This window comes from Lolium perenne, chromosome 4 (assembly GCF_019359855.2).
Source record: "Lolium perenne isolate Kyuss_39 chromosome 4, Kyuss_2.0, whole genome shotgun sequence".
Classification (NCBI taxonomy): Eukaryota; Viridiplantae; Streptophyta; class Magnoliopsida; order Poales; family Poaceae; genus Lolium; species Lolium perenne.
In genome coordinates this window covers 285117572-285133217 of record NC_067247.2, presented here as the reverse complement: position 1 = coordinate 285133217, position 15646 = coordinate 285117572, and positions in this window count along the sequence as shown.

Sequence of the window (15646 nt, the reverse complement as noted above, 5' to 3'; positions counted from 1 at the left end):
CATACTATTTGTAAACATATGTAGTGGATGCAGCGATCAAAACAATGGTAATGACATGAGTAAACAAGTGAATCATAAAGCAAAGACTTTTCATGAATAGTACTTCAAGACAAGCATCAATAAGTCTTGCATAAGAGTTAACTCATAAAGCAATAAATCAAAGTAAAGGCATTGAAGCAACACAAAGGAAGATTAAGTTTCAGCGGTTGCTTTCAACTTGTAACATGTATATCTCATGGATAATTGTCAACATAGAGTAATATAACAAGTACAATATGCAAGTATGTAGGAATCAATGCACAGTTCACACAAGTGTTTGCTTCTTGAGGTGGAGAGAGATAGGTGAACTGACTCAACATAAAAGTAAAGAGAATGGTCCTTCAAAGAGGAAAGCATCGATTGCTATATTTGTGCTAGAGCTTTTATTTTGAAAACATGAAACAATTTTGTCAACGGTAGTAATAAAGCATATGAGTTATGTAAATTATATCTTACAAGTTGCAAGCCTCATGCATAGTATACTAATAGTGCCCGCACCTTGTCCTAATTAGCTTGGACTACCGGATCTTTGCAATGCACATGTTTTAACCAAGTGTCACAATGGGGTACCTCCATGCCGCCAGTACAAAGGTCTAAGGAGAAAGCTCGCATTTTGGATTTCTCGCTTTTGATTATTCTCAACTTAGACATCCATACCGGGACAACATGGACAACAGATAATGGATTCCTCTTTAATGCATAAGCATGTGGCAACAATTATTATTCTCATATGAGATTGAGGATATAAGTCCAAAACTGAAACTTCCACCATGATTCATGGCTTTAGTTAGCGGCCCAATGTTCTTCTCTAACAATATGCATGCTCCAACCATTAAGGTGGTAGATCTCTCTTACTTCAGACAAGACAGACATGCATAGCAACTCACATGATATTCAACAAAGAATAGTTGATGGCGTCCCCAGAAGCATGGTTATCGCACAACAAGCAACTTAATAAGAGATAAAGTGCATAAGTACATATTCAATACCACAATAGTTTTTAAGCTATTTGTCCCATCAGCTATATATTGTAAAGGCGAATGATGGAATTTTAAAGGTAGCACTCAAGCAATTTACTTTGGAATGGCGGATAAATACCATGTAGTAGGTAGATATGGTGGACACAAATGGCATAGTGGTTGGCTCAAGTATTTGGGATGCATGAGAAGTATTCCCTCTCGATGCAAGGTTTAGGCTAGCAAGGTTATTTGAAACAAACACAAGGATGAACGGTACAGCAAAACTCACATAAAAGATATATTGTAAACATTATAAGACTCCACACCGTCTTCCTTGTTGTTCAAAACTCAATACTAGATATTATCTAGACTCTAGAGAAACCAAATATGCAAACCAAATTAGCAAGCTCTAAGTGTTTCTTCATTAATGGGTGCAAAGTATATGATGCAAGAGCTTAAACATGAGCACAACAATTGCCAAGTATCAAATTATCCAAGACATTTTAGAATTACTACATGTAGTATTTTCCAATTCCAACCATATAACAATTTAACGAAGAAGAAACTTCGCCATGAATACTATGAGTAGAGCCTAAGGACATACTTGTCCATATGCTACAGCGAAGCGTGTCTCTCTCCCATAAAGTGAATGTTAGGATCCATTTTATTCAAACAAAACAAAAACAAAAACAAACCGACGCTCCAAGCAAAGTGCATAAGATGTGACGGAATAAAAATATAGTTTCAGGGGAGGAACCTGATAATGTTGTCGATGAAGAAGGGGATGCCTTGGGCATCCCCAAGCTTAGACGCTTGAGTGTTCTTATAATATGCAGGGGTGAACCACCGGGGCATCCCCAAGCTTAGAGCTTTCACTCTCCTTGATCATATTGCATCATACTCCTCTCTTGATCCTTGAAAACTTCCTCCACACCAAACTCGAAATAACTCATTAGAGGGTTAGTGCATAATAAAAATTCACATGTTCAGAGGTGACACAATCATTCTTAACACTTCTGGACATTGCATAAAGCTACTGGACATTAATGGATCAAAAAAATTCATCCAACATAGCAAAAGAGGCAATGCGAAATAAAAGGCAGAATCTGTCAAAACAGAACAGTTCGTAAAGATGGATTTTATTAGGCCACCAGACTTGCTCAAATGAAAATGCTCAAAATGAATGAAAGTTGCGTACATATCTGAGGATCATGCACGTAAATTGGCTTAATTTTCTGAGCTAACTACAGGGAGGTAGACCCAGATTCGTGACAGCAAAGAAATCTGGAACTGCGCAGTAATCCAAATCTAGTACTTACTTTACTATCAAAGACTTTACTTGGCACAACAAAACATAAAACTAAGATAAGGAGAGGTTGCTACAGTAGTAAACAACTTCCAAGACTCAAACAAAAAATACTGTAGTAAAAACATGGGTTGTCTCCCATAAGCGCTTTTCTTTAACGCCTTTCAGCTAGGCGCAGAAAGTGTATATCAAGTGTTATCGCGAGATGGAGCATTGACATTACTGATGTCTACTTCCCCTTCCTTTTCCTGTAGACAGTGTTGGGCCTCCAAGAGCAGAGGTTTGTAGAACAGCAGCAAGTTTTCCCTTAAGTGGATCACCCAAGGTTTATCGAACTCAGGGAGAAGAGGTCAAAGATATCCCTCTCATGCAACCCTGCAACCACAAAGCAAGAAGTCTCTTGTGTCCCCAACACACCTAATAGGTGCACTAGTTCGGCGAAGAGATAGTGAAATACAGGTGGTATGAATAAGTATGAGCAGTAGCAACGGTGCCAGAAAATAGCTTGCGGGCGTGTAGTTGATGGTGGTAGTATTGCAGCAGTAGTAACGCAAAGAAACAAGAAACAAGCAGCGATATTAGTATTTAGGAACAAGGCCTAGGGATTACACTTTCACTAGTGGACACTCTCAACATTGATCACATAACAGAATAGATAAATGCATACTCTACACTCTTGTTGGATGATGAACACATTGCGTAGGATTACACGAACCCTCAATGCCGGAGTTAACAAGCTCCACAATTAATGTTCATATTTTAGTAACCTTATAGTGCATGAAAGATCAATTCGACTAAACCAAGTACTAACATAGCATGCACACTGTCACCTTCATGCATATGTAGGAGGAATAGATCACATCAATACTATCATAGCAATAGCTAACTTCGCAATCTACAAGAGATCATGATCATAGCATAAACCAAGTACTAACACGGATGCACACACTGTCACCATTACATCGTGCAGGAGGAATAAAACTACTTTAATAACATTGCTAGAGTAGCACATAGATAAATTGTGATACAAACACATTGCAATCATAAAGAGATATAAATAAGCACCTCACTATGCCATTCAACAGTGAATAAGTATTCTGTGAAATATAGCCTAAGAGACCCACACGGTGCACACACTGTCACCTTTACACACGTGGGACAAGGAGTCTCCGGAGATCACATAAGTAAAACTCACTTGACTAGCATAACGACATCTAGATTACAAGCATCATCATATGAATCTCAATCATGTAAGGCAGCTCATGAGATTATTGTATTGAAGCACATAGGAGAGAGATGAACCACATAGCTACCGGTACATGCCCGAGCCTCGATGGAGAACTACTCCCTCCTCATGGGAGCAGCAGCGGTGATGAAGATGGCGGTGGAGTTGGGAGCTGTGTGGATGGAGTAGCCTTCCGGGGTCACTTCCCCGTTCGGCAGCGTGCCGAACAGAGACTCTGTCCCCAGATCTTGGCTTCGCGATGGCGGCGGCTCTGGAAGGTTTCGTGGGTTTCGTCGAACGTATCGGGGTTTTCGCGACGGAGGCTTTATATAGGCGAAGAGGCGGCGCAGAGGGCTTCTGGGGCCCACACCATAGGGCGGCGCGGCCCCCTCTCGGCCGCGCCAGGGTGTGGTGTGGGGCCCCTGTGGCTCCCCTCCGGCGGCTCTCGGGTGTTCCGGATGGTTCCGGGAAAAATAGGAACCCGGGCGTTGATTTCGTCCGATTCGAGAATATTTCGTTACTAGGATTTCTGAAACCAAAAACAGCAGAAACAGAACTGCACTTCGGCATCTTGTTAATAGGTTAGTTCCAGAAAATGCACGAATATGACATAAAGTGTGCATAAAACATGTAGATAACATCAATAATGTGGCATGGAACATAAGAAATTATCGATACGTCGGAGACGTATCAGCATCCCCAAGCTTAGTTCTGCTCGTCCCGAGCAGGTAAAACGATAACACAGATAATTTCTGGAGTGACATGCCATCATAACCTTGATCATAGTATTTGTAAAGCATATGTAGTGAATGCAGCGATCAAAACAATGGTAATGACATGAGTAAACAACTGAATCATAAAGCAAAGACTTTTCATGAATAGCACTTCAAGACAAGCATCAATAAGTCTTGCATAAGAGTTAACTCATAAAGCAATAATTCAAAGTAAAGGTATTGAAGCAACACAAAGGAAGATGAAGTTTCAGCGGTTGCTTTCAACTTATAACATGTATATCTCATGGATAGTTGTCAATGCAAAGCAATATAACAAATGCAATAAGCAAGTATGTAAGAATCAATGCACAGTTCACACAAGTGTTTGCTTCTTGAGGTGGAAAGAAATAGGTGAACTGACTCAACAATAAAAGTAAAAGAATGGTCCTTCAAAGAGGAAAGCATCGATTGCTATATTTGTGCTAGATCTTTGATTTTGAAAACATGAAACAATTTTGTCAACGGTAGTAATAAAGCATATGTATCATGTAAATTATATCTTACAAGTTGCAAGCCTCATGCATAGTATACTAATAGTGTCCGCACCTTGTCCTAATTAGCTTGGACTACCGGATCATCACAATGCACATGTTTTAACCAAGTGTCACAAAGGGGTACCTCTATGCCGCCTGTACAAAGGTCTAAGGAGAAAGCTCGCATTGGATTTCTCGCTATTGATTATTCTCAACTTAGACATCCATACCGGGACAACATAGACAACAGATAATGGACTCCTCTTTTATGCATAAGCATGTAACAACAATTAATAATTTTCTCATTTGAGATTGAGGATATATGTCCAAAACTGAAACTTCCACCATGGATCATGGCTTTAGTTAGCGGCCCAATGCTCTTCTCTAACAATATGCATGCTTAACCATAAGGTGGTAGATCGCTCTTACTTCAGACAAGACGAACATGCATAGCAACTCACATGAAATTCAACAAAGAGTAGTTGATGGCGTCCCCAGAGAACATGGTTATCGCACAACAAGCAACTTAATAAGAGATAAAGTGCATAATTACATATTCAATACCACAATAGTTTTTAAGCTATTTGTCCCATGAGCTATATATTGTAAGGCGAATGATGGAATTTTAAAGGTAGCACTCAAGCAATTTACTTTGGAATGGCGGAAAATACCATGTATTAGGTAGGTATGGTGGACACAGATGGCATAGTGGTTGGCTCAAGTATTTTGGATGCATGAGAAGTATTCCCTCTCGATACAAGGCTTAGGCTAGCAAGGTTGTTTGAAGCAAACACAAGCACGAACTAGTACAGCAAAACTCACATAAAAGACATATTACAAGCATTATAAGACTATACATCGTCTTCCTTGTTGTTCAAACACCTCACTAGAAAATATCTAGACTCTAGAGAAACCACTCATGCAAACCAAATTTTAACAAGCTCTATGTATTTCTTCACTAATAGGTGCAAAGTATATGATGCAAGAGCTTAAACAAGAGCACAACAATTGCCAAATATCAAGTTATTCAAGACATCATACCAATTACTACATGTAGCATTTTCCGTTTCCAACCATATAACAATTAACGAAGCAGTTTCAACCTTTGCCATGAAAATTAAAAGCTAAGAACACATGTGTTCATACGAACCAGCGGAGCGTGTCTCTCTCCCACACAAGCATTTATTCAAACAAAAACAAAAACAAAAGCAAACAAACAGACGCTCCCAGTAAAGTACATAAGATGTGATTGAATAAAAATATAGTTTCAAGAGAAGGAACCTGATAATTTATCGATGAAGAAGGGGATGCCTTGGGCATCCCCAAGCTTAGACGCTTGAGTCTTCTTGATATATGCAGGGGTGAACCACCGGGGCATCCCCAAGCTTAGACTTTTCACTCTTCTTGATCATAGTATATCATCCTCCTCTCTTGACCCTTGAAAACTTCCTCCACACCAAACTCGAAACAAACTCATTAGAGGGTTAGTGCATAATCAAAAACTCACATGTTCAGAGGTGACACAATCATTCTTAACACTTCTGGACATTGCCCAAAGCTACTGGAAGGTAATGGAACAAAGAAATCCACCCAACACAGCGAAAGAAGCAATGCGAAATAAAAGGCAGAATCTGTCAAAACAGAACAGTCCGTAAAGATGAATTTTAAAATGGCACCAGACTTGCTCAGATGAAAATTCTCAAATTGAATGAAAGTTGCGTACATATCTGAGGATAACTCACGTAAATTGGCATAATTTTCTGAGTTACCTACAGAGAATTAGGCCCAGATTCGTGACAGCAAGAAAACAATTTCTGCGCAGTAATCCAAATCTAGTATTGACTTTACTATCAAAGACTTTACTTGGCACAACAAAACACAAAACTAAGATAAGGAGAGGTTGCTACAGTAGTAAACAACTTCCAAGACACAAATATAAAACAAAGTACTGTAGCAAAATAACACATGGGTTATCTCCCAAGAAGTTCTTTCTTTATAGCCATTAAGATGGGCTCAGCAGTTTTAATGATGCACTTGCAAGAAATAGTATTTGAAGCAAAAGAGAGCATCAAGAGGCAAATTCAATACAAATTTAAGCCTAACATGCTTCCTATGAAAAGGAATCTTGTACACAAATAAATTTATGAAGAGCAAAGTAACAAGCATAGGAAGATAAAACAAGTGTAGCTTCAAAAATTTCAGCACATAGAGAGGTGTTTTAGTAACATGAAAATTTCTACAACCATATTTTCCTCTCTCATAATAACTTTCAGTAGCAACATGAGCAAACTCAACAATATAAGTATCACATAAAGCATTCTTATCATGAGTCTCATGCATAAAATTATTACTACTCCCAACATAAACATAGTTATTCTTATTAATTGTAGTAGGAGCAAATTCAACAAAGTAGCTATCATTATTATTCTCATCAAGTGTAGGAGGCATATTGTATTCATAATCAAATTCATCCTCCATAACAGGTGGCAACAAAAGACTACTATCATTATAATCATCATAAATAGGAGGTAAAGAATCATCAAAGAAAATTTTCTCCTCAATGCTTGGGGGACTAAAAAGATCATGAAAACCAGCTTCCCCAAGCTTAGAACTTTCTATATCATTATCAACAATGGTGTTCAAAGCGTTCATACTAATATTACTACCAGCATGCAAATAAGATTCCATAGGTTTTTTTAATTTTCGCATCAAACAATCCATGTTTTAAATCAGGAAATAGAATAAGAAGCTCATTCTTGTCCATTATGCCAAACTAGTATAAACAAGAAACAAAAATATGCAATTGCAGGATCTAAAGGAAATAGCTTCGAGTACTTACAACGGCGAAAATAGCTTAGTAGCCGAGATCCGGAGTGTGAGTACCTTTTACCTTTCCTCCCCGGCAACGGCGCCAGAAAATAGCTTGATGTCTACTTCCCCCTCCTTTTCCTGTAGACAGTGTTGGGCCTCCAAGAGCAGAGGTTTGTAGAACAGCAGCAAGTTTTCCCTTAAGTGGATCACCCAAGGTTTATCGAACTCAGGGAGGAAGAGGTCAAAGATATCCCTCTCATGCAACCCTGCAACCACAAAGCAAGAAGTCTCTTGTGTCCCCAACACACCTAATAGGTGCACTAGTTCGGCGAAGAGATAGTGAAATACAGGTGGTATGAATAAGTATGAGCAGTAGCAACGGTGCCAGAAAATAGCTTGCGCGCGTGTAGTTGATGGTGGTAGTATTGCAGCAGTAGTAACGCAGTAAAACAGTAAACAAGCAGCGATATTAGTATTTAGGAACAAGGCCTAGGGATTACACTTTCACTAGTGGACACTCTCAACATTGATCACATAACAGAATAGATAAATGCATACTCTACACTCTTGTTGGATGATGAACACATTGCGTAGGATTACACGAACCCTCAATGCCGGAGTTAACAAGCTCCACAATTAATGTTCATATTTTAGTAACCTTATAGTGCATGAAAGATCAATTCGACTAAACCAAGTACTAACATAGCATGCACACTGTCACCTTCATGCATATGTAGGAGGAATAGATCACATCAATACTATCATAGCAATAGCTAACTTCGCAATCTACAAGAGATCATGATCATAGCATAAACCAAGTACTAACACGGATGCACACACTGTCACCATTACATCGTGCAGGAGGAATAAAACTACTTTAATAACATTGCTAGAGTAGCACATAGATAAATTGTGATACAAACACATTGCAATCATAAAGAGATATAAATAAGCACCTCACTATGCCATTCAACAGTGAATAAGTATTCTGTGAAATATAGCCTAAGAGACCCACACGGTGCACACACTGTCACCTTTACACACGTGGGACAAGGAGTCTCCGGAGATCACATAAGTAAAACTCACTTGACTAGCATAACGACATCTAGATTACAAGCATCATCATATGAATCTCAATCATGTAAGGCAGCTCATGAGATTATTGTATTGAAGCACATAGGAGAGAGATGAACCAAATAGCTACCGGTACAGCCCCGAGCCTCGATGGAGAACTACTCCCTCCTCATGGGAGCAGCAGCGGTGATGAAGATGGCGGTGGAGATGGCAGCGGTGTCGATGGAGAAGCCTTCCGGGGGCACTTCCCCGTTCCGGCAGCGTGCCGGAACAGAGACTCCTGTCCCCCAGATCTTGGCTTCGCGATGGCGGCGGCTCTGGAAGGTTTATGTGGATTTTGTCGAACGTATCAGGGTTTTCGCGACGGAGGCTTTATATAGGCGAAGAGGCGGCGCAGGAGGGCTTCTGGGGGGCCCACACCATAGGGCGGCGCGGCCCCCCCTCTAGCCGCGCCAGGGTGTGGTGTGGGCCCCCAGGGCTCCCCTCTGGCGGCTCTCGGGTGTTCTGGATGGTTCCGGGAAAAATAGGAACCTGGGCGTTGATTTCGTCCGATTCCGAGAATATTTCATTACTAGGATTTCTGAAACCGAAAACAGCAGAAAACAGGAACTGGCACTTCGGCATCTTGTTAATAGGTTAGTTCCAGAAAATGCACGAATATGACATAAAGTGTGCATAAAACATGTAGATAACATCAATAATGTGGCATGGAACATAAGAAATTATCGATACGTCGGAGACGTATCAATTACCTTGGGCTTTATCCTTACCTTTCTTGTCCTTACTCTTTGGCTTAGGGAATATATGACTACCCCCGGGTGTAGAGGTGAATTTTATGGTGCCTTCTCTCACGTCTATGACTGCTCCCAATAATTTCAGCAGGGATCTTCCGAGTGTGATTTGTCCTGTTCCTGCGCATTCAATGACAAGGTAATCAATGGATATTGTTATCCCAAGAATGGTTGTATGCACACCAGCAGCTATCCCTTTAGGAATTATAACAGAGTTATCAATAAGAGTACTTCCTTCTCCCCCTTCAGTGAATTCCCAAAGTTTCAAAGATTTATGAATACCCTTAGGCATTAGGCAAAATTCAGTCATAATATCACAATTAGCACGAAGAGTTTGGTCACCTATGACAATTTTAATTGTAGGTTTCCACAATGAAGGTTCAGAGTTCACTAAAACTTGATCAAGACGGTTACGAATGTATCCATAATTTTCATTTAAGCGAGATGCACTTGTCTCAAGAGTGTTTAATCTATTATGAATGCTAATAAGGGCTGAATCAAAATTATTAGATGAATCATGTGATGCAACCAACTTCTTAATGGCATTAAAAGCTTGATCCCCATTACAATGAAGGAAATCTCCTCCCACTAGAGCATCCAAGGCATATCTATAGCGAATCATAAGATCAAAATAAAAATTACTAAGGAGCAAACTTAGAGTCATTTGAGGTTCAGTTTTACGATAAGAAGTAAAAATCCTAGACCAAGCATCTTTAAAACTTTCCTCATCCCCTTGTTTAAAGTAAAAACTAATTCCTCAGGTGAAGAAGTAGCAGGTACAGAGCTAGATGATACGTCTCTGACGTATCGATAATTTCTTATGTTCCATGCCACATTATTGATGTTATCTACATGTTTTATGCACACTTAATGTCATATTCGTGCATTTTCTGGAACTAATCTATTAACAAGATGCCGAAGTGCCAGTTCCTGTTTTCTGCTGTTTTTGGTTTCAGAAATCCTAGTAACGAAATATTCTCGGAATCGGACGAAATCAACGCCCAGGTTCCTATTTTTCCCGGAACCATCCAGAACACCCGAGAGCCGCCAGAGGGGAGCCCTGGGGGCCCCACACCACACCCTGGCGCGGCCAGAGGGGGGGCCGCGCCGTCCTATGGTGTGGGCCCCCCAGAAGCCCTCCTGCGCCGCCTCTTCGCCTATATAAAGCCTCCGTCGCGAAAACCCTGATGCGTTCGACGAAACCCACAGAAACCTTCCAGAGCCGCCGCCATTGCGAAGCCAAGATCTGGGGGACAGGAGTCTCTGTTCCGGCACGCCGCCGGAACGGGGAAGTGCCCCCGGAAGGCTTCTCCATCGACACCGCTGCCATCTTCACCGCCATCTTCATCACCGCTGCTGCTCCCATGAGGAGGGAGTAGTTCTCCATCGAGGCTCGGGGCTATACCGGTAGCTATGTGGTTCATCTCTCTCATATGTGCTTCAATACAATAATCTCATGAGCTGCTTTACATGATTGAGATTCATATGATGATGCTTGTAATCTAGATGTCATTATGCTAGTCAAGTGAGTTTTACTTATGTGATCTCCGGAGAGTCCTTGTCCCACGTGTGTAAAGGTGACAGTGTGTGCACCGTGTGGGTCTCTTAGGCTATATTTCACAGAATACTTATTCACTGATGAATGGCATAGTGAGGTGCTTATTTATATCTCTTTATGATTGCAATGTATTTGTATCACAATTTATCTATGTGCTACTCTAGCAATGTTATTAAAATAGTTTTATTCCTCCTGCACGATGTAATGGTGACAGTGTGTGCATCCGTGTTAGTACTTGGTTTATGCTATGATCATGATCTCTTGTAGATTGCGAAGTTAATTATTGCTATGATAGTATTGATGTGATCTATTCCTCCTACATATGCATGAAGGTGACAGTGTGCATGCTATGTTAGTACTTGGTTTAGTCTTTTGATCTATCTTACACTATAAGGTTACTAAAATATGAACATTAATTGTGGAGCTTGTTAACTCCGGCATTGAGGGTTCGTGTAATCCTACGCAATGTGTTCATCATCCAACAAGAGTGTAGAGTATGCATTTATCTATTCTGTTATGTGATCAATGTTGAGAGTGTCCACTAGTGAAAGTCTAATCCCTAGGCCTTGTTCCTAAATACTGCTGCGTTACTACTGCTTGTTTACTGTTTCACTGTGTTACTACTGCTGCAATACTACCACCATCAACTACACGCTAGCAAGCTATTTTCTGGCACCGTTGCTACTGCTCATATATATTCATACCACCTGTATTTCACTATCTCTTCGCCGAACTAGTGCACCTATTTGGTGTGTTGGGGACACAAGAGACTTCTTGCTTTGTGGTTGCAGGGTTGCATGAGAGGGATATCTTTGACCTCTTCCTCCCTGAGTTCGATAAACCTTGGGTGATCCACTTAAGGGAAAACTTGCTGCTGTTCTACAAACCTCTCGCTCTTGGAGGCCCAACACCGTCTGAGGAAAAGGAGGGGGCGTAGACATCAAGCTATTTTCTGGCGCCGTTGCCGGGGAGGAAAGGTAAAAGGTACTCACACTCCGGATCTCGGCTACTAAGCTATTTTCGCCGTTGTAAGTACTCGAAGCTATTTCCTTTAGATCCTGCAATTGCATATTTTTGTTTCTTGTTTATACTAGTTTGGCATAATGGACAAGAATGAGCTTCTTATTCTATTTCCTGATTTAAAACATGGATTGTTTGATGCGAAAATTAAAAAACCTATGGAATCTTATTTGCATGCTGGTAGTAATATTAGTATGAACGCTTTGAACACCATTGTTGATAATGATATAGAAAGTTCTAAGCTTGGGGAAGCTGGTTTTCATGATCTTTTTAGTCCCCCAAACATTGAGGAGAAAATTTTCTTTGATGATACTTTGCCTCCCATATATGATGATAATACTATGCCTCCTACACTTGATGAGAATAATAATGATAGCTACTTTGTTGAATTTGCTCCCACTACAACTAATAAAATTGATTATGGCTATGTGGAGAGTAATAATTTTATGCATGAGACTCATGATAAGAATGCTTTATGTGATAGTTATATTGTTGAGTTTGCTCATGTTACTACTGAAAGTTATTATGAGAGAGGAAAATATGGTTGTAGAAATTTTCATGTTACTAAAACACCTCTCTATGTGCTGAAATTTTTGAAGCTATACTTGTTTTATCTTCCTATGCTTGTTACTTTGCTCTTCATGAACTTGTTTATTTACAAGATTCCTATGCATAGGAAGCATGTTAGACTTAAATGTGTTTTGAATTTGCCTCTTGATGCTCTCTTTTGCTTCAAATACTATTTCTTGCGAGTGCATCATTAAAACTGCTGAGCCCATCTTGATGGCTATAAAGAAAGAACTTCTTGGGAGATAACCCATGTGTTATTTTGCTACAGTACTTTGTTTTATATTTGTGTCTTGGAAGTTGTTTACTACTGTAGCAACCTCTCCTTATCTTAGTTTTGTGTTTTGTTGTGCCAAGTAAAGTCTTTGATAGTAAAGTCAATACTAGATTTGGATTACTGCGCAGAAACTGTTTTCTTGCTGTCACGAATCTGGTCCTAATTCTCTGTAGGTAACTCAGAAAATTATTCCAATTTACGTGAGTGATCCTCAGATATGTACGCAACTTTCATTCAATTTGAGCATTTTCATCTGAGCAAGTCTGGTGCCCTTTTAAAATTCGTCTTTACGGACTGTTCTGTTTTGACAGATTCTGCCTTTTATTTCGCATTGCTTCTTTTGCTATGTGGGATGGATTTCTTTGTTCCATTGACTTCCAGTAGCTTTGGGCAATGTCCAGAAGTGTTAAGAATGATTGTGTCACCTCTGAACATGTGGATTTTTGATTACGCACTAACCCTCTAATGAGTTTGTTTCGAGTTTGGCGTGGAGGAAGTTTTCAAGGGTCAAGAGAGGAGGATGATATACTATGATCAAGAAGAGTGAAAGCTCTAAGCTTGGGGATGCCCCGGTGGTTCACCCCTGCATATATCAAGAAGACTCAAGCGTCTAAGCTTGGGGATGCCTGATGTCTACGTTCCCCCTCCTTTCCTGTAGACAGTGTTGGGCCTCCAAGAGCAGAGGTTTGTAGAACAGCAGCAAGTTTTCCCTTAAGTGGATCACCCAAGGTTTATCGAACTCAGGGAGGAAGAGGTCAAAGATATCCCTCTCATGCAACCCTGCAACCACAAAGCAAGAAGTCTCTTGTGTCCCCAACACACCAAATAGGTGCACTAGTTCGGCGAAGAGATAGTGAAATACAGGTGGTATGAATATATATGAGCAAAGAGCAACGGTGCCAAAAATAGCTTGTGGCGTGTAGTTGATGGTGGTAGTATTGCAGCAGTAGTAACACAAAGAAACAAGAAACAAGCAGTAGTAACGCAGCAGTATTTAGGAACAAGGCCTAGGGATTACACTTTCACTAGTGGACACTCTCAACATTGATCACATAACAGAATAGATAAATGCATACTCTACACTCTTGTTGGATGATGAACGCATTGCGTAGGATTACACGAACCCTCAATGCCGGAGTTAACAAGCTCCACAATTTGTTCATATTTAAGTAACCTTATAGTGTAAGATAGATCAACATAACCAGATAGATCACATCAATACCATCATAATGATAATTAACTCCACAATCTACAAGAGATCATGATCATAGCCTACGACAAGAACCACACGGTGCACACACTAGTCACCTTTACACACGTGCAGGAGGAATAGAACTACTTTAATAACATCACTAGAGTAGCACATAGATGAATTGTGATACAAAACTCATATGAATCTCAATCATGTAAAGCAGCTCATGAGATCATTGTATTGAAGTACATGGAGAGAGATTAACCACATAGCTACCGGTACAGCCCGAGCCTCGATGGAGAACTACTCCCTCCTCATGGGAGTAGCAGCGGTGATGAAGATGGCGGTGGAGATGGCAGCGGTGTCGATGGAGAAGCCTTCCGGGGCACTTCCCCGCTCCGGCAGCCGTGCCGGAACAGAGACTCCTGTCCCCGCATCTTGGCCTCGCGATGGCGGCGGCTCTGGAAGGTTTCGTGGTTTTCGTCGAACGTCTCGTGGTTTTCGATCCAGGGGCTTTATATAGGCGAAGAGGCGGCGCAGAGGGCTTCGGGGGCCCACACCATAGGGCGGCGCGCCCCTCTCGGCGCGCCAGGGTGTGGTGTGGGGCCCCTGTGGCTCCCCTCCGGCGGCTCTCGGGTGTTCTGGATGGTTCCGGGAAAAATAGGAACCCGGGCGTTGATTTCGTCCGATTCCGAGAATATTTCGTTACTAGGATTTCTGAAACCAAAAACAGCAGAAAACAGAACTGCACTTCGGCATCTTGTTAATAGGTTAGTTCCGTAAAATGCACGAATATGACATAAAGTGTGCATAAAACATGTAGATAACATCAATAATGTGGCATGGAACATAAGAAATTATCGATACGTCGGAGACGTATCAGCATCCCCAAGCTTAGTTCTGCTCGTCCCGAGCAGGTAAAACGATAACAAAGATAATTTCTGGAGTGACATGCCATCATAAACTTGATCATACTATTTGTAAAGCATATGTAGTGAATGCAGCGATCAAAACAATGGTAATGACATGAGTAAACAACTGAATCATATAGCAAAGACTTTTCATGAATAATACTTCAAGACAAGCATCAATAAGTCTTGCATAAGAGTTAACTCATAAAGCAATAATTCAAAGTAAAGGTATTGAAGCAACACAAAAGAAGATTAAGTTTCAGCGGTTGCTTTCAACTTGTAACATGTATATCTCATGGATAATTGTCAACATAGAGTAATATAACAAGTGCAATATGCAAATATGTAGGAATCAATGCACAGTTCACACAAGTGTTTGCTTCTTGGGATGGAGAGAAATAGGTGAACTGACTCAACAATGAAAGTAAAAGAATGGTCCTCCATAGAGGAAAAGCATCGATTGCTATATTTGTGCTAGAGCTTTGATTTTGAAAACATGAAACAATTTTGTCAACGGTAGTAATAAAGCATATGTATCATGTAAATTATATCTTACAAGTTGCAAGCCTCATGCATAGTGTACTAATAGTGCCCGCACCTTGTCCTAATTAGCTTGGACTACCGGATCATCACAATGCACATGTTTTGACCAAGTGTCACAAAGGGGTAC